The 25818-nt window shown below is 35.7% G+C and overlaps 1 long non-coding RNA gene across 1 annotated transcript; it reads left to right on the forward strand.

The window, feature by feature from the left end:
• Positions 1-24212: 24212 nt before the first annotated feature.
• Positions 24213-24784, forward strand: LOC131944536 (uncharacterized). Its single transcript, XR_009387044.1, has 3 exons — positions 24213-24280; positions 24452-24550; positions 24717-24784. It is a non-coding gene; the product is annotated as an uncharacterized LOC131944536 (long non-coding RNA).
• The last annotated feature ends 1034 nt before the right edge of the window (positions 24785-25818 follow it).

Genomic DNA, 25818 nt, shown 5'->3' on the forward strand with positions numbered 1-25818 from the left:
CAGTTGGTGATCCCCACCAATATTAGGGTAAGCCCTTAGACACACTTAACCCCAGTTGGTGATCCCCACCAATATTAGGGTCAGCCCTTAGACACACTTAACCCCAGTTGGTGATCCCCACCAATATTAGGGTCAACCCCTAGACACACTTAATTAACACTAGTCGGGGACCCACACCAATCTCAGGGTCAACCCCTAAACACACTTAAACCAGGTCGGTGACCCCCACCAATATCAAGGTCAGACCCTTAACCCCAGTTGCTGACCCCCACCAATCTCAGGGTCAACCCCTAAACCATAGTCGGTGACCCCCACCAATACCAAGGTCAGACCCTAAACACCAGACAGTGACCCCAACCAATTTTAGGGTCAGACCCTAAACACTCTATTCCCATGTCGTTGACTCCAATATCCCAATTGAAGCAAAATTACAAAACAAAGACGTATTTTTGACAATTTAAAAAAAAAATACTTTTATTATCCATTTAAAAATAATAACATAAATAATATTTTCATATTTACATACGAAAAAAAATTATTTTAACACTGTCAATTAATGACAAGTGACAAATTGTGAGGTATTTATAATAAGAACGAAATGAATATTTTATTTCGATATGAGCAATATATTCACATATAAGGTAGGGAAACGAGTTTAAAAATGCCATATAAGAGTTGTATTTTATTAACAAGGAACAGAGTTTCTTCCAGGCATCTCTTCGAACGAGATGGATTTTATATAGTAAACATACATTTTTACTCAAAAGCCCCCCCCCCCCCCCACCGAGAAAAAAGTCTGGAAGAAACACCGATAATGAGAGAGGAATAAACATCAAAATCATGATATGAGCAAGATGTGGAAAAATAATACAATGTTAGTAACCGGGCTACTAGAAATCTGTTTAAAGAAGGGTGGAGTAGGGGTGAATTTTTCCCGGATTTTGTCCCGTTATGTGGACAAAAATTAATTGTCTCTTTTAGACGTATACTTGATAAGGGACATAACCGACTTATGGAGATAGAATATATAAGCAGTTTTCTCCCTTTTATTTTACAAATGTTTTTCCTTCTCAGGAATAGTTGCTGTGTGAGTGATTATTTAAAACTGATTAAACGGGAGGGGTGGTGTTTCGGAATCAGTAAAATGTGTAAGTACTGTGTTTATATTGTAAGATCGTGACTGTTTTTTGTTGTGATGCTTTTTGTTATTTTTGAGTTTGTCTTTGTCATGAGGTGTGGGGAATACATTGCGGTAACAAAAGTAATAATTATCATTAAAAAAGTTTTAAAAAACCCACGTTTTCTGATTGAACTAAAAAGTAGAAAATAAATTCTATACATCACAATACTGCAAGCGATCACTCTACTATAAGCGATGAAAAACGTGGGGCGCCGAAGTAAAAGTTATATTACTATTGATTAGATAATACTATTGACTTTTATTAGGGAGCTTGTAGAGAGTCAACAGTATTAGAAACTGTAAGAAAATCAAGGTAATTTTGCTTAACACCAGCGTCATCTATTTATTCATTGGGGAACTAAAACTGTGGTGGCGCAACATTATTTTAAGTGGAAATATACCGCAAAAAAGCTCATAAAAAGTCTAATATATAAAAGATCGTGTGTGCGCTTCTCTCTCTCTCTCTCTCTCTCATTTACTCTCTCTCCCTCTCTCTCTCGCTCTCTCTCTGTCTGCAACATTTTTATACTATATGATCAGCATGTTCAGCTGTATATGGAGACCTTAAAGATACGGAATGTCGTTGAAAATAATACGGTGGATGTTTTAAATGTTAAAACTAAATTTTTTTTTAAAAGAATAAAAATAATGGCATATTCCAATGTAGAGACACATGCAACCGGATACGTTACATGCCATATGTTTAAACTACGGAAAGAACACAAAACCAAGGCGTCATCTTCCAAGTTTAGAATATAAAGAAATAAACTTTTTCATTCAAATTTGGTTTAAATCTACTTATCAAAACGTACGCTATGAACGTTATACAATTTTTTCGACCTAAACTAATACAAATGACTTAAAAAAAAACATAACTACAATTGAACAGCCGGGTTTTTAACCAAATCATTCAATTCTCTTAATCAGCGTGTGCATTTAATTTGGTGTTGTGTTAACTAATAATGTATTTCATTTGTTTTTCCTAAAAGTATTGGTAACCTATTTTATTTTAAATGGGTGGGATTTTTCAGTCTTTGCTTAGTCACTAATATCGTTCAACGTATAGTAAGGCACAATGTAATTTGACCAATAACTATTTTATAAAATATTTTCTCAAACATGTTTAACATTTAAAATATATAGGCCTAAATTTCACGTGTAAGAAACTACTGCAAATACATGTAGCATTAGATAAATGGCCCATTGATGGAAAAATACAACAGGCACTAAGTTAATAGTGTCTTTTTCGATGGGTTAGCGGGGGGGGGGGGGGGGTCGGCAATGATAAAAGTAGATAGTATCTATATCAATAATATTTTGTTTTGGGGTGGGGGGGGTTGTTGTGTTTGTGTTGTGTTTGTGTTGTGTTTGTGTTGTGTTTGTGTATGTGTTTGTGTTGTGATTGTGTTGTGTTTGTGTTGTGTTTGTGTTGTGTTTGTGTTGTGTTTGTGTTGTGTTTGTGTTGTGTTTGTATTGTGTTTGTGTTGTGTTTGTGTTGTGTTTGTGTTGTGTTTGTGTTGTGTTTGTGTTGTGTTTGTGTTGTGTTTGTGTTGTGTTTGTGTTGTGTTTATGGATTGTTTGTGTTGTGTTTGTGTTGTGTTTGTGGATTGTTTGTGTTGTGTTTGTGTTGTGTTGTGTTTGTGTTTTTGTTGTGTATGTGTTGTGTTGTGTTTGTGTTGTGTTGAGTTGTGTTTGTGTTTGTGTTTGTGTTTGTGTTCTGTTCTGTTCTGTTGTGTTCTTAAGTTGGCACATTTTAAAAAAAGAGTCACCGTGACCGAGCACGGGAAACAGCTAGTTTTTTATATAAACCTGTGCTTTTTACCTTCACGTACCATCTAATTCGAGAATATAAGGAACTTATCTTGAGCTAATGATAAACTAGATATAAGCCATATGTCGTCTGTCCGTAAGTGTAGAGCTAGAGCTAGATCTAGCCCTAGATACTAGATTTTAGATCTAGAATCTAGGTCAATAATGAGGTTTCTTTTTTAAACTTTTTTCAGGCCTGACTTATTTTATATAAATCTTAGTTTGTTTAGCAATGAAATTGGAATTTAACTTTCTTATATGCTGTCTTTAAGTAAAATAACCCAATATATTTTCACCCAATGGTCAATGTTGTTTTTTCTTTTATTGTCCCTTATAGAATATGCAGTGAGAAATCGCAACGCACGGAATTTGTTCTAATTCATTATTATTAGTTTGACGTTAGCTTTATAATTGATTGCTTTATTTTTTAAATGAGGTATGAACTTATAAAATATTATTGTAAGAAATCGATATTTCTAAAAGACTAAACATGTAAGTTCAGGTGTAAATTATAAAGTTGCCTTTCGGGACTTGGCGGGACACGGATTAGGTAAAGGAGAGTTCAACAATTTATGTGACATCAGCATGTAAAATGATAATGTGGTCAGAATACAGCTCAGCCGAAATCAGTGTTTTAAATGACAAAAACATGTTGAGTTATGTCTTTTTTAATGTGGGGTCTAGCTTTTAGTGACAATGAGTGAAATTGTGTAGGAGGGGGGGGGGGGAAAGATGAAAATCGTCAAAAAAAACGTGATATCATTTATGGACACCCCAGAAACCCAAGGATAACGGGTACTCTAGTATTCACTTAAAGTTTTTCACTGTGCATATTTTTATTTATGTAATCGTTGACTATTTTTCTTTTATTTATTAAAATAAAAGCAAAACAGTTATTTTATTGATAAACTATGTATTTAAATGTAAACTATTCCATTCAGTAAGTAAGTAAAGTTCCCTTTCAAATCTGACGGTCTATGTGGCAAGTGAAATAGAGTTCACTTGTTTCTGTGACCTCGTCATATGTAGGTATAGTGTGGTCAGCACTAAACCCTTTCGCCTTTATTTTCCCTAACGTGAATTAGGTACCCATTAGTTTTGGGTAGACTCAGGGGCGGTCTACTTACTTGAACCCGGATTCGAACTCGAGACTTACGGGTTAGCAGTCCAATTACAATTATATAAATATTTGCTTTGAAGTTATTTACCTAATTCATTTACAGGTATAAAATGGGAAATTCTTTAACACATTTTAAGCCTGAATGTGACATTATGGTCAGTAAAGGAGAGATAAGTCTAGATTGCGCCAACAGCATGTCTAGTGTAGAAAACATATCAAAATATTTTGAAGGTAATGTCCTTTTATTTATTTTTAATGTGAAAAATTGGTTTTTATCACAAAAGCAATTATTTATGTTTTTTAAAGGTTTAGTGCTGATGAAGTTTTTTTTTTATTTTTTAATGCACGATGGTGATTGTTGAGATGGTTGTGAAGCTGTATATTGTAATCATGCTTTATGTTTGTCCACGTTTAACAGCTAAAGCAATATTAACAGTAATAGAATTCATTTGTTTACCTGTGCAGGTACACATGAAGTACAAGAATGTGTTCAAGGTGAAAGTGAGGCTGATCTACACACACATCTGGCAAACTGCAAGAAAAATCCTGGTCATAAAATGTTTGTACCTGTTAATAAATTGAAAGTTCAACATTTTCCTTTTAGTTACCGTAAAAATGTCATGCTTGTCTTTACAAAAGCCCTGGCTAAACTAACGGTAAGGATAGCCGTTCATGTCAGTAGTCAAAACAGACCAGAGTTTTTACCAGGCACTAAATATCCATATCCTTTCTACAAGAACAGGGGTCAAACCTCAATGAGGACAGGGACTGGGAGGGTGTGGCATGTGACCAAGTACACAGAGAAAATGGACCAGAGATTTATGACCTACAGAACTTGTCCATGTCCTGAATGTATCAAGTCTGCCACACCCAGAAATGTGTGGTGGAATGTTGCTGTGCTTACAGCGAGACATGTGGTTTTTGATGAGAGTGAGGTGAGAGAGTCCAGCTGTAGGTTGTGGTTTGATGATGATCAAAGTCCAGTGGTCAAGATTTATGGGTGGAGGGTGGGTGCGTCAAACACTGAGAGAGACACGTGTGAGGTGCATTATGTGACACATGACGTCGATGTAGGTGATATGCTAAAGGATATGGTAGGGCGATACAAAGGTCTACATGATAAATTAAGAGACAAATATCAGAATCGAAGTGATGTAGACAGGCTGACTATTATAGTGTCACATCCTCATGGCTGTTCTAAGCAGGTCTCTATAGGTCATTGGATGCAAAAGTTGCTGGAGAAGGGTAAGGGGACCTGGTACTCGTACACAACTTGTACCTGCCCAGGCAGTAGTGGGGCTCTGGTCTACAGACTGGGGAGTGATTGGATATCTGACCATCCTCACAGTGGATACTATTATGGAATAAATTATAGTGGGGTGGACATGGACTGAGACTTGTTGGTGCCTGCTTTTTGTAAAATGCAAACAAACAAGACTGTAACGGGTTGGTGCGAGGGTTGACCTCTAGCTCTATTTTCATGCTCGTATGATTTTCTTTGCGAAGTTTCTACTACCAGATTCGGTCATCGCACTTCACATCGGGTCAAATAATAATGATTACATTAAAAAAACACCTATCATTCTACACTTCCGATTTTTGTTTAACTACTTGATTCAGTAATTCAGGATACAATTAGAATTATTGTTTACATCTTATAAAGTATATATCACATTCACTTCCTAGCCCAAACTCTCTAGCTTGCTTGCCATAGCAACCAGTTTCTACCACAAAACGTCACCATCTATCGTATCGAGACTACTTTTTGGTTCAATCAACTAGACGAGAATGCATTTCCTTAAAATACCTTAGACTAGATTACATTTAAAATCATCTAAACCACACAGTCTCTTTCCAACAGAGACGTAGCGACCCTCCCCGGCGACAGGGGACAAACTTTTCGATTTGCATCCCCTCCTCAAACTTTCGATTTGCACCCCCACCTCTAGATTTCGATTTGCACCCCCCCCCCTCAAACTTTCGATTTGCACCCCCTTCAAACTTTCGATTTGCACCCTCCCCCCGCCCTCAACCTTTCAATTTATTTTTCCAACCCATTTTGGCGCCCCCTAAGGTCGGCGCCCGGGAACATATGTCCTCCCCCCTCGCTACGCTACTGCTTTCCAGAGCAACACGATTTTACATGAAAAATAAACAAAGCTGTCTTTCAATGCATGTCACTATTCCGTACGCCCTACCTTATTTATCAACACAAACATTCACTCGTACTCAGATACTCGAATACTCATACATCACACTACATACTCGATAGCATTAGCGGTGTTTGTACGAGTTCGTTAAGCGCCATACATTTATGTTATTGATCTCCACGGGAAATGTTTTTCCAAACGTTTTTCGTGTGGAAATTGCACATGTACAATTATTTATTAACGTTGTTTTTTGCCTTTCTTTGACTGATTTATGTTTTACCATTCTCCAATCACAGCTGCAATATATGTTGTTGTTTTTTTTTTTGCTAAATGGGCGTGTCTGGAAATGTTTCATGACGACTGATTGTAAATTTTCACAATATTTTGCCATTTTTATTTGAATATGTTTTCATAAGAAAAAGTTGTCTAAAATGGAATGTAATTTTAGTAAAAAAACTTTACAATATATTAAGACCACATCAATTACATGTACGATGCATAGTTTAATTCAAATGAAGACATGGTGATGTTAAGAGTAGAAAAATCTGCATTGGTAAAATCATGAAATATTTACTTGATTGTGCAATGTTTAAATATGAAATCATTTACACTAACATTTTTAAAAATAAATTGTGTGCTTTTAATTAAGTTTGCAAATTTTAGGATTTGTTTTTTATTCGTTTTCAAATATGTAATCAGCTAACGGACATAAAAAAAGATTCAATAACTAGCTTTAATCTAATAATGCACCTAGTATATGAAAACAATTGATTATATTTAATTATATAAAATTACACTAATATTCTAATAGCTATAAACAAAAGCATTGGTCACTCTACTATTTATTGGATACCTTTATTAAATAAAATAAAATAAAATAATCAAGCCTAAGTGTTTGAATTCTAGTTGTACCTTTCTATCAATGCACCATGCTTATAAAATAATTCATTTGAGTGTAAACATTGTGTGATGTCGATTGTCTAGTTTAATGGCCTCACTTCCTGTTTATTACCTCTCTGTCTCATAGTTTTAATTACTTTTATAGATTTAATAGGCCGATGTATACACATGTGTTTTGTAACAGTGACTGCACATGCATGCATTTATTTTCCGGGGTTATTAAATTATACAGAATGCATAAAATGTGGTTTTCTAACCGTATTACATTACACTAACTGCAATAACATTTTGTAGTAAGTTCAAATTGCATTAAACGTATAGGCCTACATACGTTTTGAACATAATGTTTTTTTCCTAATCAAGTTATTTTTATATTGAGTCGGAAAATCTACACTTGAATAAAATTACGCCATACTTAACGTATGTAGGCAGTATAGCAATTAGAAGCAGCACAAACGACTTAATACATTATGACATTATACAGACAACGGTTGAATAATACCCCTTGTTTATAATGCACTATAGCGATATTTATACTTATTTTAAACGGGTCTACCTGAACTCTACCATAACAATAAACGAACAAATGTGACGTATCGTAACACGTTGACATGATAAATGGCACCTCAATGCTATAATGTAAAAATGTGTAACAAGAAATACATTACATTCACTAGATTACATATATCGGTTTGTCTCGTTGAAGACAAATGACCGCTAGAATTAAGGTTTGAGTTACTCTTAAAAATTGTGTTTATAAAATGTAAATGCAGCCTAGAATAATTAAAAACTAAACGTATTACTAATGCAAATTTACTTGACAGAAACATTTGAAACCAACTTGAGCAATAAACTGAAGTTCAAACCCACTTGAACTTATCTTTTTGTGCCATTTCCGTTTTCACCGTCTCTGTGTAAACAAGATAACACAACAGACAGAACTTCTTGAAAATTGTCTTCTATTTTTATGTAACAACTCGTATTTTGTCGATATGACAATACGTTCGTTATTGTGGGTTCTTTCATTCAGGAACAAGATTAACAGTATTTTTTAACTTTCAACTTTATTTACATAGATCCCAGTGGCGTAGCTATCGTAAAGCTAGCGCAAGCAAGGCATAGGGGCCCAAGGCACATAGGGACCTTTTCCCTCAAAAAATTTGTTAAAATTTTACAATGCAATTTTGATATTTGTTATATATAAATAATTTTAAAAAAGAAAAAGGTTAAAAGTTCCAAAAAGCCCCCCTCCCCCCCGTATCGGCAGTGGGATTCAGTGTGTGTGGGGGGGGGGGGGTCAAACAGAGCCCATTCGTTATAATAACACTACAGGCGATATCACTTTGTCGTGCGTGCAAGACATTGAGAGAATCAGCCTATAAATAAACTTGAACTTTGACTAGCAAGTTAAAATGCATTGCTAAAAACTTCAACTTACTGGAACATTCCATACCACCACCTTCCTCCCCCCCTCCCCCTCCCCACAGACCTGCACCTCCCTCCCAACTGTCTGCCCTCCCCGAAATTCCATCCTACTAAACATCGATGTTAACAACTGAACATTTTTTAAAAAAAAACAACTACCATGGACAGTGTTTTCACAACAAGCGAAGTTTAACATTTATCAATGTTTTTCTACTAATTTTACCATAATTACTATTTTTTAATCTAATTAATCTTCAATCAATACGGCACTATTAACACTATAACTTTTTAGTTTTCATCCAATCGCCAAAAAACTTTGGAAAGTCGTTGAGAATATTCCAGGCAGTGTTTTTATTCCAGATATTTTTCTGAAATGGTGCATGAAAGAAACTCTGACTTTTGGGAAGAAATCTGCAATTAATTATTTTATTTCGAACGACGACGCCCCGGCAGTAAAGCGGTGCGGTTTGACACTCGGAGTTTCCCAGCCACTATCTTTGCACCTTGGTTAGGTGTCCGGAAGAGCGGAACAGCGTTAGTACTTTATCCAGCGGTCAAACTGCACAAGCGCTTTGGCCGGCGCCCCGGCGGTCGTGTAACACGGTATCTGTTTTAATGAGCGCCATACACTAGGGACACGGGGTGATACAGTTTTAGAAAAACAAGGACACACTACTACAAATACACAATTGGTAACGTGTTGATGAAACCATTACAAATTGTTTTGCCACCCTGGTATGTAAGACTAGATCGCAACAACGCGAACGGGTAAGCTAGTTGGTTTAAACATTCTTTAACATTTCACGGTGATCGAGAAGGAGATTCTAATATCTATGATGGTATTTTTAAATTTCATTATGATAATGTTAATTTGTTATGAAACAAATTGTAGATATGCCCATTGTGTCAGTAGCTTTGTCATCCTAAGTATGGAACTTACAGTAGAAGCTGAAATAGATCGCAATGAACTTATTGACCATTTTGCAAAATTAAAAGCATGAAAAAAAAACCAACAAAACATATCTGTATACATCATCAGCAATTTTAAAAAAATGTGCATGGTTAGTGGCGTTACAAGTTTGGATGTTCCCCTGTGCGTTTGCTAAAGGTGTCATCCCATCGTTCGCAACAATTTTATATTTTCGGCAAGGTTAAGCCCAATCTCACTTATCTTTTATTATTTTAGCTGGATATAACATAGCTTTGACAGTAAATTCCACAATGTATTGTCAAGGTGTCAGGCATAAATGGTTTCATCAGATGCGTACAGCATCCCTGCCCCCACATTATGATGCTACTGTGTTTGGTTACTTACAAAAAGAACAAATTAAATGTAAGCCTGTAACTTTTTAATAATTTTTTAGCATTAGTAGGCCTACAAAATAATATAGTATAAATACATAATCAGGACATATAAAATACAAAATATTTCCTCCAGTATATTTATATATTAAAAAATATCCATCGTAAGTAGAAGTTGATCACTTCGTTTAACTTTAACTCCCCTGTAGCCTAACGCAGAAGCGTAGCGAAGGCGGGGCGGGGTGGGGTGCAGACCGCAACGGGTGACCCCAAAGACAAAAAAAATGCAAAATTTATAGAATGAAATGCCTTTTTTTTCCAGATCCATTAGTGATGAATTAAAGTTAAATAGTCTTTTAAGTACTAATCGAAAATTATTTCAAAGGGGGGGGGGTGCTGAGACACCACGTGGTAAACGTAAACTATAAAGAAAACAATGGTACATCCCACTGTATTATAAACAAACTGTAGATAATTATCCTTACTATTAAGTCTGCAGTGATTACTGTGGATTAAGGTCATTATTGTTGTGGATCTATCAGTGGCGTAGCGAGGAATTTCGGGCCCCTATGCAAAAATTATCATTGGGCCCCTTCGTCAGCCGTTAGGCCAGTGACGTCGCTAGGCCGGGTATAACCGATGCGGCACTTCGTAGTGTCACCCCCCCCCCCCCCCCCAGTGTGTGTGTGTGTGTGTGTGTGTGTGATGTGGGTCGGGCACACAACACACGAATTTTGGAAATTTGATGGTGAACGTACCCACGTTTTTGTCATCAAATGTATGAACAGTCATCACAAGAACCTGCACAGCTCGAAGAAGCACAAAATCTACGAGCAGTCATTGGTAGATCCCCTAGGGTCGGAAGAAAAATTTATTTTCTACTTTTTAGTCCACAAGAAAAAAGTTTTTTTAAAGTATTTTATTGCAAATGTATTCTCTTAACAACTAGGCCTATATTTAAAGGGCACTTACGTTGTGTTTTTCATCCGCACATCTTCGGGGGTTGGGGGGGGGGGAGGGACAAAAATGTTTTAAAAACTCGATGTAACAATTTACACAACTTAATCTCACTAGTAGTGAACTAAAAGTAAAATGTGTTAATGCAAAGTTCCATATATATATATATATATATATATATATATATATATATATATATATATATATATATATATATATATATATATATATATATATATATAAAAGTGACGTTATGCCTCAGCCTACAACTCCCACTCAAACTTTTTAAATAAAATAATGTTTACATAAACACCCCCCACTCCCACCCAGGGTGGTCTACTTGTTATTAACTATACACCAATAGAGCTACGTAAGAGACACTTTTGCCATAAGCCCACTACTTACATTCAGTTTACAAAATATCTTATTTTATGTTGTAAATGCCAAATGGTTTTTCAAATTCACTCAATGAGTTTGACAGATCTTAGATTAGGGACTTATTTAGTTTTTACTATCAGTGCCAGTCTGATGACACTATCAACTTAGAAACTGACAAATAGACACCAGTCTTTGCTTTTTTCTTATATATTTTATCACTTAAAGGTAATTAGCAGGGTACTTATAAGTCCTTAGATGTGTAAAAGCTGACACTAGTTTTGCAATTTTAATTAAAATTAAGCTTTTGCAATTCATTAGACATCTATCCATACAACAATAAATAAATCCCGTTAGAAGCCTAAAGTGTAGATCAAGATGATAGCTTTAAAACGAGGATAGTGAGTGTTACTGGTATTCTTTTGGCAGTGACAATTTTGGATGATTCTGGAACAATGTATAGATAAGTTTCCCAGACTTTACAATAACGACCCCCCCCCCCCCCTCAAAATTGCAGTTGAATGTTTCTTAAAACATCGATAATTTTCCAAAATATAGTCTGAACTCTGTTAAAATAGAGTATTTTTATCAATTCCTATTACAACTCATTAAAACAGTTTTTCTAAAGCGCGAAATAACGGCTAAACCACGTTTTCTTACATTGTTTTTTTTAAATGCAAAAGTGTGACGTCACACCATTTGAAACTTCTCCCCATCAACAAACTGTCACACAATTACGGATCTCTCCCCCTAAGCGTGACGTGATTTACGGACGACACCTAACACTGGTCTTTGATAGTTATAGCTTTCTTAAAGTTATACATACGTGCTTTAAATTTCGATTCGCAATCATAAAAAAACACCACATGGCATACAATGTTGTTTTTTCTTTGATAAAATATCCTTAATAATGAAAGTTATCTTAAGTCAGTCAAAATACTTAGCAATCCTAAAGATGCTATTGCTTATGTATGTCAGGTAAAAGAATTGTCAAATACGAACGATGAACTTCCTCCACCACGTATCATTATGTGTTCGAATGTATCAGTTCCACGTGTTCTATACTCACGAGACAACTTTAGACGTTACTAGAAACCTATGAGTGTCGACTCATTGATATCCACCATATAACCAATTTCTGTCTAGCGCGTCGGTCCATTTAATGTATAATACAAAGGGTAAACATTGATGATCCACTTGTGTGATACCGATAAAAAAAATTAGGATGCTAATTGTACCAACGTTTCAACAAAGGCAATTAGACTTCACAGTTTACTGACATAAAAAAATCAAGCCAATAGTACACACAATTTTACTAATTATTTAGTTTGAAAATAGCTAAACCATGGTCAAAATTCACAGCATATTTTATACCCTTATTCAATTTTTATTTGTTAAATGGAAAAAAATCAACTTATTTTTACAAACTATAAATACTTAACGTATCATGTTAAGCACATTCTAGAATCTCCATTGAATATAAAATTGTGGAAAGAGTAGAAATATCCGTTGATAAAAAACATGACATGGTGTTAAATTATCAGCGTCTCGATTGTGCATATGCACTATACGTGAAACCGAATTAGTTTATTGGAAGTAGATCTTTGTTTTGAGTGAACTATTACAATTGTGTGTATGTTAACAATGGGGAGGGCCTAATAAATAATGGACGCGTATGGACAGGGGAGGAGGGGATCTAAACTTCAAATTATGTAATTATTTTCAAGTTTTACTGGAATTAATTTTTTAAACGAGAAATCTACAAGAAGAAATACAACGAAAAATTGCCGCTTTAGCGTTATCTTGACCTAGAGTTACGATTAAAATCTTGGATTCTGAAAAACAACGAATTAAATAGAGAAAATTTTATCAGACGCTGGGAGTGTCGTCACGGTCTAAGAGAGTAATTATTCTAATTATTGTTTATTTATCCTATTTATCATTCCATGTGCTTGTTAGAAAAAAATGTGTCATGTTGCATAGTCATTTCATAAACTCTTGAGATTAAAATAAAGATCACGTGAACTTTGAAAAGGGCAGTTTGTTTCAGGTCCTGTATTTTATTCTCCAATGTATTGTAAGTTGATATACATAACCACCTGAAATTGATTAATTCGAGAGGAATTGGTGGGTGGGGTAAAGGTTGTGTCAGGTGTACTATCTTTAATGTCATTTTAAACAGTTTTTCGTCATTTAGTTTTTGTTTGATAATTATTTTTGTGTTTATCTCTGCTGGCGCAGTCAGGTCTAATGTTTCCCTCTTCCCTTCAAAGTAGTTTCCTGGCGTAACAACTGCACTGACTTTTATCATAGTATCTTATGAAATTAGCGTAGTTACATAAATTGACATTTAAAGAATATTTAAATAAAAGCTAAAGTTCTGCAATGTTTGCAATGATTTAATTAATTACACCCGTACATTTGATATAGCTGAGCTTTTCTTAATGTAGATTTAATGCGGATATATTTTTAAAAGCCTACTAAAACACATTTAAAGAACGACTAACAAAAAAACCCCACTTGAACTTAGTGTCCATTTCCGTGTTCACCAGGGTTGTGTCGAAAAGATAGCACAAGAGACTCTGTGTAAAGATACTGGTTTATTTATTATAAATGTCTTCAGAGGCGTAGCGACCCTTCCCGGTGCCCGGGGACAAACTTTTCAATTTGCATCCCCCCCCCTCAACTTTTCGATTTTCACCCCCCCCCCCCCTCAAACTTTCGATTTGCAACACCCCCTCAAGATTTCGAGATTTGCATTCCCCTCTCAAACTTTCGATGTGCACACCCCACAACCTTCCAATTTATTTTTCCAACCCATTTTGGTGCCCCTAAGGTCGGCGCCCGGGGAGATATGCCCCCCCCCTCGCTACGCTACTGAATGTCTTTGTATAATGGATGACAAAAACTACATTCATACGAGGTTTAATGTAATACACAATACTTTGGCGATTAGTAAACGGAATATGTAAAATATGTTTTCTAAGATGTGTTGTTTTTTTTTAATAGTTAAAATAGATTAGAGGTTTAGGCAGAAAGGGGAAATAAGGTAGAACAAAGACATATGTAGGGCATCGACAGCAGTAAAGCCATTACTAGTTTATTTGGTTTAGGTTTTATTTGAAAAAATTTAAAGTACCAACATGCTAATTGTATCGACACTTGCTTGAAGTACAATATAAACATATATAAACTCTAATAATTTAAATCTTTAATTTACCAACATATTTGGCTACATCATTTTACCGCCACCCACTATTTCCCAGTATACTAAACAGTAGCCTACTAAAGCAGTGCAAACAAGGATCTGTTAATACAGTGGCTCCCAAACTTTTTTCGAGTGGCGACCCCCTTTTATAAAAAGTAATTGACCCGCGACCCACATAGAATTAAAAAGCCAAAATTAGTATGGAAATTAATAAGCACTAAAATAAGATTGTCTACTAGACTTTCAATATGAACTACTCTTGATAACTATTTCAATAGCATGAGTAAAAATGCATACTATTCACTAAGCCTTCGTGGTTAAGTTTTTATTTTTTAAAAAAAATTGTTAACGCCAACCTATGTCATTATAATTATCTTAATTTTATTTTTAATCGAAGAATAGTGTTGAAAATATATTCTCGAAAAGTCAATCAATTTTACGTTTGGGTATGAATGGTGAATACTACACCAAAATTGTGTCTACAGGTTTTCATCTTACTCGGAATCATTCTTCAAATCAAAGAATTCATCTTGTAATTCATCGGGAATGCTTGCACTTGCAACATCAAGGGAAGAAGAGAATGGGTAATGCGTAAATGCAGATTCTTCTTTTTTCAGCTCAGAGAAATAGCGATGCAGTTCGTTTTCAAGAGATTCAAGATGCCCAGAAATCGCTTCTTTCAAAATTTTAATTATCTCACAATCAGATTCATCTACCACACCGCAGAGTTTCTCAAATTTACAATATTTCCAAGATTTATTTTCTTTACCGATTTTGCAGCTTTGATAAAAATGCCCCGAGATTATCATGGAAAGTTGTAATGTTCGTTCATTTTCCCTGAAGCTTCAGGTTAAGCTTATCTTGATGTTCGAACACATCTGCTAGGTATGATACTCTCTCCAACCACTCTATGTCGTTTTAAGTATACCAAAAAGTCTTGTTGTTTGCTTTGCACTTCCAAGAACAATTTGATTTCAGATTTCAATTCAAAAACACAATTTACAACATTTCGTTTGACAGCCAGCGCATTGTAGTTTAGAAGAGCAGAACCCCTGATCTATATTAATGTTTTTGCTCAGTTCTTTGAAGGCTCCATATTTTATATAATTTACGACTTATACTAACAATGGACTCTTGATGTCGATTGGTTAGGGCAGTTGTTAGAGAGCAAAATCTTTTCTGTTTTCTGAAAGCCCAATTTTGAGCTAAACATAGATGGCACACTATCCGTACAAACCCCCACAGCCGTTCTAACCCATTTTAATCATCCAGTTTCAAAAAAGGTATTTATTTTCTTAATGCTATCTTCACAAAAGAGCAACTCATCTTTGCTATCATCCGCATGAATACAGACACAGACCAGCAACTGCGAACACGAACACACGTCTGTTGATTTATCAACTTGAAAAGCAAACAATGGTGAAAGCTTAATTTCGATAACAATGTGTTATTTAACATTTACGTACATGCAGCGTTTGATTAGATTTTCTCATATCGTTTTTTTTTTTGCTTGGCATTTTCTATCGCGGCTTCATTTGATGTTTGTACTAATGCTGGTGAAAACTTCCTGTTCGATCAAGTCTCTGACGTTTGCAACTAGCTTCATAGCAACGAAAGAACTCCATATATTTTTTGGTGTGTTCCGAATGACTCGTCTCAAATGGCATTTTAGTTTTGAAGATTTCATAGATTAGTGAATGAGAACAACTTTGTACAGTGCGTATTGTTTCTTCTCTATTACATTTCCAGTGATGTTAATGAAGCCGAATTTCAAAAATTCTTCTAAAATATATGTTTTGTTTCAAATTACTAAGGTTTAGTATACCAGTTGGCGACCCCCCTAAAAGACCTTGGGAACCTGTGTAATACATTGTTTGCTCCGTGTAACTGCGTCGTTGATTACGCCCACTGAACCAGGCCGTGTAAAAATCCGTTTATAAAGTCAGCAGTCAATAATTATTGTTTGCACTGGTCAACTGTGTACAACAGACTGAAGGTAAATTCTGCGATATTTTAACTTTATTATTTTTTTTTATTAATTATGTATCTGATTTATAGTGTCTTTCGGGCGTTTGTCATATTCGGGCAAGTGTCCATTCGGGTCTTTTAGATTTCGGGAAAGAGTTCATTCTGCAATAGGCATTTGGTCAAGTGTCTTTCCTGAAAACGTCCAGCTACATGTATTGATTGCCTTTACTAGAATTCAAGAAACTACCAACGCTTTTCAGAATCTTTCATTTAACGTTATTCTTCTGCCTGTCTGTCTGCCTGTCTGCCTGCATGTCTGTCTGTCTGTCTGTCTGCCTGCATGTCTGTCTGTCTGTCTGTCTGTCTGTCTGTCTGTCTGTCTGTCTGTCTGTCTGTCTGTCTGTCTGTCTGTCTGTCTGTCTGTCTGTCTGTCTGTCTGTCTGTCTGTCTGTCTGTCTGTCTGTCTGTCTGTCTGTCTGTCTGTCTGTCTGTCTGTCTGTCTGTCTGTCTGTCTGTCTGTCTGTCTGTCTGTCTGTCTGTCTGTCTGTCTGTCTGTCTGTCTGTCTGTCTGTCTGTCTGTCTGTCTGTCTGTCTGTCTGTCTGTCTGTCTGTCTGTCTGTCTGCCTGCCTGCCTGCCTGCCTGCCTGCCTGCCTGTCTGTCTGTCTGTCTGTCTGTCTGTCTGTCTGTCTGTCTGTCTGTCTGTCTGTCTGTCTGTCTGTCTGTCTGTCTGTCTGTCTGTCTGTCTGTCTGTCTGTCTGTCTGTCTGTCTGTCTGTCTGTCTGTCTGTCTGTCTGTCTGTCTGTCTGTCTGTCTGTCTGTCTGTCTGTCTGTCTGTCTGTCTGTCTGTCTGTCTGTCTGTCTGTCTGTCTGTCTGTCTGTCTGTCTGTCTGTCTGTCTGTCTGTCGGTAGATGTGGAATGATGTGATATGGCTGCAAACAGAAATTTCAGTTTCTGACCCCAAAGGCTCACGCGGGCTGCTAAGGGCCCTGTTAATACCTTTTTTCTTTAAATCAGGAAAATTAACAAAGTTTATATTATTTACACTTGGTTGTTTATATTTGTCCGTAAAAAATCCAAACAATTCCAAAGCTTCCAGTTCTCAAAATAATGAAAATATTTCCGTAAAAAATTAAGTTTAGAAGGGCAACTCAAATCAAAATTTGTTTATATTAAAATAAAAAAAAAACAACATCTATTACAATGTAAAAAAATAAACCGGGAGTGATCTCCCCTAATTTTTCTCGAATATTCTTATCTAAAACAACAGGGGATGGCAACTCGGGATACAGGCATGATTTATAATCAATTCTAATTACTTAAACTTTTTTAAAAAGAATAGAATCTCGTAGAAAATAGAATTGCACTTCAAGTGAACGCAAAACAAAATATGTATAATAGTGCGGAATATAATTTGTGGTTTATAAATTCACATGCGTTTTTTTTTTAAAATCGGAAATGGCGAAAATTACTTACTTACATGTGAAATTTCATTAGTCTATCTGAAATAGTACTCAAGTAATAGGCTTTTGAAAAATTGAAAGTAGAAAAAGTTACACTTCCGGTTAGCGGAAATCGCACAAATTGGGTACGGGACTAAGATTTTGATATAATACTTATGTAAGAAATTTCATCAACCTAGCTGTAAAAAGACTTTTTCTAAACTACGAATAAACGAGAAAGTAAAAATTACTTCACAACTCTTAATTATCAAATCTTATCAATACTGGCTTTTGATTATATTGACCCTATTCGTTTACAGATTTAAAATGGGGAATTCATCAACAGCTACAAAACCTGAAGATGATCACAACAGCATGGCAAGTGAAGAAGGGCATAATCCAGATCCCCACCACTTGATGACACCTGTAGAAAACATATCAAAATATTATACAGGTAATGCATTGATATTCCACTTTGAAAGAAACAAATGTTCTAATTAAACTTAACATATAAATTTGGCTGATCAATGATTTCGTGCTGATGAAGTCCTTGTGGTGAAAACATTTGGAGTTTTTATTTTTTCACGATGGTGATGGTTGAGATGGTTGTGACATTTGGTTGTTGTCGATAGTTGTCATGTTTTATAATTATCAAATGTTTACAGAAATAAAGTAATAAAGTGACAAAGACCTCTATGATCTCATTAAAGCCCAGGCTAACCTAACTGTCAGGATAGCCGTTAAGTTCACCAGTGAAGACAGACCAGAGTTTGTACCAGACACTAAAGATCCATATCCTTGCTACAACACCAAGGGACAGAACTCACTGAGGACAGGGACTGGTAGGGTGTCAAACGTGACCAAGTACACAGAGGGAATGTACGGCTACAGAACATGTCCATGTCCTGAATGTGACCACTCGGACACGCCCTGCAAAGTGTGGTGGTGTGTAAATGTGGTGACAGCCAGACATGTGGTTTTTGATGAGAGTGAGGCGAGACAGTCCAGCTGTAGGTTGTGCTTTGATGATGATAAAAGTCCAGTGGTCAAGATTTATGGGTGGAGTGTAGGTGGGTCAAACACTGCACAAGACTGGTATAGTGTATCTTGTGTTACACATGATTTTGATGTAGGGGTTAAACTGAAAAAAATGGTGTGGCGGTTTGGTGGTCTTTGGAGGAAAGTAAGGGACAAATACAAAGGTAGTAAAGTGGACAAGCTGACCATTATAGTGTCACATCCCCATGGCTGTTCTAAGCAGGTCTCTGTAGGTCACTGGGTACACAGGCAGGTGGTTATTCGAGACTTGACCAGGTACACGTACACAACGTGTACCTGTCCAGGTAGCAGTGGGGCTGAGGTCTACAGACTGGGGTGTCGGTGGTTGTCGAACCATTCACACAGTGGGGCTCTCTCTCAGGATGTCTGGGATGGCTGGCACAAGTACACTGACATTTACTGTTCAGAGTACGGTGGAAATGTGGAAAAAAAAGACACAGGATTGAAATCAGACCATTCAAACAGTAGGGGTCTCTCTCAGGAGGTGCAGGATGGCTGGAACACTAACAAGCTCTATTCATATTACGATTGGTCTATGGTAAAATGCATACACTTAGGATTCAGTTCGGACCATTCACACAGTGGGGCTCTCTCTCAGGAGGTGCAGGATGACTGGAACACTAACAAGCACTCTTCAGAGCACGTTGCGTATATGGAAGACAGCAAATTCAGGTCGGACTATTCACACAGTAAAGTTAACTATAACCCTAATTTTAATGGATTAAATTATAGTGGATTGTGGTCAGACTAATACTTATAGTTATCGGTTTATAAATAAACATAGTGTCTGTTGGATGTCTGTCTTTTCTAGATTGTAAAAAATAACATCGCGTCTGTTGGTTGTCTGTATTTTCTAGAATGTGAACAAACATGTGATCGATGGATATAAGGTTTACATAAGATTGTATGTTGGACTGCTATTATAGAAGAATTAAGCAAACATGTGTGGGTGGACAAAAAGTCAGATCCCACTTTCAAAAAGACGTCATACCTCAGACAACATGTTTCTTGCCTTTCAAAAACACCGATTTCGGCTTAGCATGGGTCTGACTACACTATCCATTCATATTCTTAGGTTACAGAAACAGGTGAAATCTATTTCACCTGCCCAGTGAACATTTTTTAATTGAGTGTCCTATTGTTTTGTTTACTATGTTTAATATTGTTTATAGGACTATATAAAAATTGTGAGAAAGTTTGCCGTTGAATTTGTTATATTGCACTAAACTTTTTGAAATTAAGATTAGTCTGCGAACATTAAATAATTTTTTTTTTATAGACAGCGTAGGTGGGCTTGCCAAACACGAGATAATTACTGCCGTTTCAGGTGGACAAACTAGATCAAATCAACTAAAATCATCGTACATACTACTAAAATTCTGCTGTGAGATATTTTGTCTGAGATATTGTGTCTGATATCAATTTTCAATGATATCGTTTGTCCTGATATATTTTGCTCTGGTATCTTTCTTTCTTGTTTGTTCTTGAGATCATTTGTCCTAAGATCATTTGTCCTGATATCATCTGTCCGTGTGATATTTTGTCTGAGATATTTTGAGATATATATATATATATATATATATATATATATATATATATATATATATATATATATAAAGCAATGTATATCTGTCTTTGTGTCTTTTATGCAATACTAAACCTCTCAACACATCGCCGTGAATCTTTGGAAAGTTGTTGAGAATACTCATGGGGAGGTTTTTGCGAAAAAAAAATTACAGATTCGCAGTGGTAGCGACCCAGCAGGGCGCGATTTGTTTTTCTCTATATACGGTATATAAAAATAAAAGTCGATTTTGGTTTGACAGCGTTCATCCGATTGCCATCAAACTTTGGTGAGTTCATTAGAACACTCCGGGGAAGGGTTCTGTAGAAAAAAAGTTTTAATTTCGCAAGGGCGGCGACACGGGAGGGAGCGATTTTTCTCTATATAGGCCTACGGTATATAAAAAATAAAAGTCGATTGCAGGTTAACACCGTTCATCCGATCGATATTCAACATCGGGGAGTTGATTAGAACACTACAAGGAAGGATTCTGCTAAAAACATATTTTTTTAATTTGGCAAGGGCGGCGCCCCAGGAGGATTCGATTTTTCTCTATACACGTTATATAAAATAAAAGTCGGCTGCGGTTCGACACCTTTCATCTGTTTGCCATGAAACTCTGGGGAGTTGATGAGAATACTCACGAGAAAGTTTCTGTGAACAAAATAACAAAAACATGATATTGGTGGCGCCTGCAAGGGTCTGATTTCGTCAATACACAATTTTTCATCCGCTAATCGTGCGCCCTGCTTAGCGGGTAAGGAGTAATACTATACTCAGCGTTTAAACTTCAAGAGGCTCTACCGTCGGCGCCCCGTAGATTGCAAGACCCAAAGCGTCCAGGCTTTCCTTGCGAACACTATGGCGCCTATGTTCATTAAAAACTATACACTAAAGATACGATAGGCAACAATAATCAGTGACTATATCGAACCAGGCGCGTCCCCCGGCGCCCCTGCAATGTTCAAATGTGGCGCCCTGGGCTTTTCCGTGCGCGCAATGGCACCTAAGTAGCTCTAAACAGTGCGGTAGATGTGGAAGGATGTGATATGGCTGCAAACAAAAATTTCAGTTTCGGACCCCAAAGGCTCACGCGGGCTGCTGTAATACCTTTTTCCTTTAAATCAGTAAAATTAACAAAGTTTATATTATTTACACTTGGTTGTTTCTTTTTGCCCGTAAAAAATCCAAACAATTCCAAAGCTTACAGTTCTCAAAATAATGAAAATATTTCCGTAAAAAATTAAGTTTAGATGTGCAACTCAAATCAAAATAAAAAGGTACACTTCTGTACAGTTTCGTCACTTTGCGAATGATGCAATTAGCATCTATTTTTAAACGATCCAATCAGAGCTTCTAGTAATACACCATTAGTAACGCTAAAAAAATCGCATCAGCCACACTGATGTTTATAACATGTGAAATATTCATTTTATCTACATGCTAAAGAAAAAATACTGTTGATTTTTGTCACTTAAGCGATTGACGCAATCTGCATCATTGTCTCCGGATGCTATTTTGCGCTCTGGGTTTTTCATTGAGCACTATGGCGCCTACGTTAGTTGTAGCCAGGGGCCGTACGTGGCGCCTCTGCGTTAGTGTAATCAGGGGCTCCCGAGAGCGCCCCTCGACGTCCCTGACACAATGTGTAATCCTCAAAGTTGCTGGTAATTAGAAGAATATTACTATTATAAAAAGTCTCCGGATGTAATCCAACCTGTTTCAGGGGCAACGGTACAAAATATGCTGAAGTAGAAAGTGTTAAGAAAAGAATAGTGTTATTAGGAGATTCAAAAAATATTACATGTTACATTAATGTTGATATTTATTTTAAAAAAGGTCGTAATTCAGTTTAATGAAGAACACACGACAACAGTTGAATGAGATAAACAGTTTGATTAACATTTTTATTTAAAAAATGAAAAATGTAAGAAAAAATGTTTGAAGTAAATCTTTGTTTTGTCTAAATGTTGTAATTGTTTGTTTGAATTTTCCAACTATTACTATTGTTGCTAAAGTACTTTAGATTGTTTGATGGAGGTGTGGTTTATGTTTCTTTGTATGTTAGACTGCTATTATAGAAGATTCAAAAAAACATTACATGTGGAATGTTTGATGGAGGTGTGGCAGTGGCGGAACTAGAAAAAGGGACACCCCGCAAAAAAACAAATTTGGGCCCCACATATATATATATATATATATATATATATATATATATATATATATATATATATATATATATATATATATATATATATATATATATATATATACAAACAAAATATGAAAATGCGAACATAGAATACTCAAAACGGGCTGATTTGAGTTTTTAAAAAATTATTAATTCTTAATTGTTTTTTTTAATTAAAAAGTGTTACTACAACACGTTATTTATGTGAGTGATATTAGTCTGTTTTGAAATCCTATGGTTTAATGTGTAACATGATACTTCCTAAATTACAAGTCGGTCAAAAGAATATGAAGCATGAAAGCTTTGTTTGTGGAATGGTTTTCGCCTGATGTTTATTTTTATGTTGATTTTTTTATATTATTAGTTTTAAATACATTTCCTTTTTATACTATGTCATTCTTTATTACGTATTTAAGAAAATAATTAAGAGAAGTTATGGCTTCTTAATTTATTTAGTGCAAATCTATTAAAAGGTTGTTAAGAGCACAAATATTTGACTATTTAAACAAGCAAAATAAGTCATGGAAGTGCTTTGAAAGTTTGCCTATCTTTCACACTACTATTCATGTATATATAATTTTTTTCTTTTACGAAACAGCTTGTGTTAGCCACTGTAGAACATAACTACTGTAGTACATATGTTTTTTTTTTTTACAAGAAAATTCTTTTTGCACTATAAAAAAATTGATTACGGTCGGTTGTGTGCCCCAAACGGCCTGCCCTACCCCCCTCCCGCATTGTGGGATCTGGCGGCACTGTAGTTCCGCCCAGTAGCGTAGCAAGGGGGGGCGGGGGGGGACATATGTCCCCGGGCGCCGACCTTAGGGGGCGCCAAAATGGGTTGGAAAAATAAATTGAAAGGTTGAGGGGGGTGGAAATTGAAAGTTTGAGGGGGGTGCAAATGGAAATTATGAGGGGGGGGGGGTGCAAATCAAAATCTTGAGAGGGGGGGGTGCAAATCGAAACGTTTGTCCCCGGCGCCGGGAGGGGTCGCTAAGCCTCTGGTTCCGCCCCTGATGTATGGTTTAAGCAGAAGCGTGACATGAAAAATTTAATCAATGAGTAGGCGAGATAAAACGGAGTCAAAAACACTGAGATTTGTGACGGTTAAAGAGAAGTAACCGGTAAAACATTGACAAGTTAAGCAACAGTTAATATAAGTATTTAAAACATGTATTTTTGCATAATTTATTTATTATCGCAAATATTTATAATGAAGAATATGATAATTAGCTTGTTTGTTGATTAAACACATGTATGCAGTCATAAGATGTGGTTCTTTAAAAGATTTTTTTTTAATTAACAGACTAAAATGTTTTAAATAAAATAAAGAAAATTGTATACCAAAAGTAAATTTCAATGGTTGCGTTATCACAAGAAAATCTAAATGTGCTGTCGCGGAAAACATAACTGTTGCACGCATAAATTAAATTTGTCTAATTTAATCTCTAAAAATCTGGCAAGTCTATGCGTAAACATAATATCGGAAAAACCCGTTGATACTTTTCTTTCCAACTATAGTTGAAGAAATCGAAACAGTAAGTGGTGTTTTATCAAATCATCAAACAAAACAACACTGAAAGAAGACATTCAAATACATAAACCTTTATTATAGAAGACATCACAATAAGGTAAGTTGTAGGTATATTTTTAAATGCAGGTCAAAATATATTTTATTCCATCGTTCTTCAATTAAAAGATTGGGTTTTTGTTCGACTTTTTAAAACTAATCAAATACAAGCAGTCGTCTATGTACAAATGTATGGTGATTAACATAAGCCTATATTGTTGATTTTTACTAGATGCGACCACTGTACCAGGTACAAACTATTTCACTGCTTCTAAAACATCTGGACAGTCTGAGAGATGTTATAAATCCGATGTTAATCTCGTTAAATCAAGTAAGTCAAACACAATTTGTTTTTCTTTAAAAGGTCTTCATTAATTTAATTGTTAACATTGTTATTTACACCTTAAATAAACTACTTCACTAATAAAATATTTTAAATTAAAAGTATTGCAACACATTCTCAATGACACTTTAATTAATTACTTGTCTAATTACAGACCATTGCAGAATGCCAATGCTGGCTAAAAGACGATGACAGAACAACTTTTAAAGAAATGATGCTACACTTAGAGGACACAAATAGTTCAACATTAGAACAAATGTCGGCGTTGTTAGGTACTAGGTGTAACGTTACTAATTTATTCATGCTTTTTGTTTATAAGTATGCTTTGTTAAAGCCAGTGCTACATGCAGTGTTTTTTCCAGACTTATTTCTTCGGGGAGCGCTTGAAATTTCAGGGCGGGGGTCGGGTGGGGGGGGGGGGTGGTGTCGGACACTGTTGAATGTATATATTTTCTATATATATTCCATTTCTTTCTTGGGTGAGGTAGACTTTCCTCTGGGGGGGGGGGGGGTTAGGAGGGGCTGCACCTATGATTTAGTTGAGTCAAATTATATCACGGTTGAATAAACTCTTAGAAAAAAGATAATAGCTATTTAAACAATCAAAATATTATAATGCAAAATTCTAAACATAAAGTAATAAGAAAATCTGAACATCTTAAAGTAGCAAAATACGCATATATAAATTATAATATACGCATTATGATATTTTTTGGTAACGTAACGATCATGTACCTTTACATCAGGCGCCCACCTGTATGGATCAGAGAGTTCAGGACAGACAGAAGCCAACATTTCCTCCACCAACTCACCAATCACCAGAACAAATGTTGTAGCTTCACTAGAGCCGTCACAACAATACAACATAGAGGACAAAACATGCAGCAAGTTTGGTGAGTGATATATTAGACTACAGTGGTAGTAACATTATGTTTGATTTTAGAATTTAGACACTATGCGACCTGATATTCATTATGATTTTTTAACAATAGTAAATAGCATCATTATTCGGCTATTTAGATAGCATTATCCATATTGTTTTGTTTCTTTTAAATTACGTATTGTATGCTATAGATTTTAAACATCCCAAAAAATTATAATAACAATTATATGTTTAAAACGCAGTAATATGATGCAATAAGAATTATAAAACACAATTAAAACAGAAATGATAGGTTGAAAATTAAATTAAATTATACTCTTTTCATCCTTTAATCAATTTATCAATATATTTTGTATTTTAAATCGGACTTTAC

This window comes from Physella acuta, unplaced genomic scaffold (genome assembly GCF_028476545.2).
Source record: "Physella acuta isolate Inbredline_101_S28 unplaced genomic scaffold, ASM2847654v3 ptg000496l, whole genome shotgun sequence".
NCBI classification, from domain to species: Eukaryota; Metazoa; Mollusca; class Gastropoda; family Physidae; genus Physella; species Physella acuta.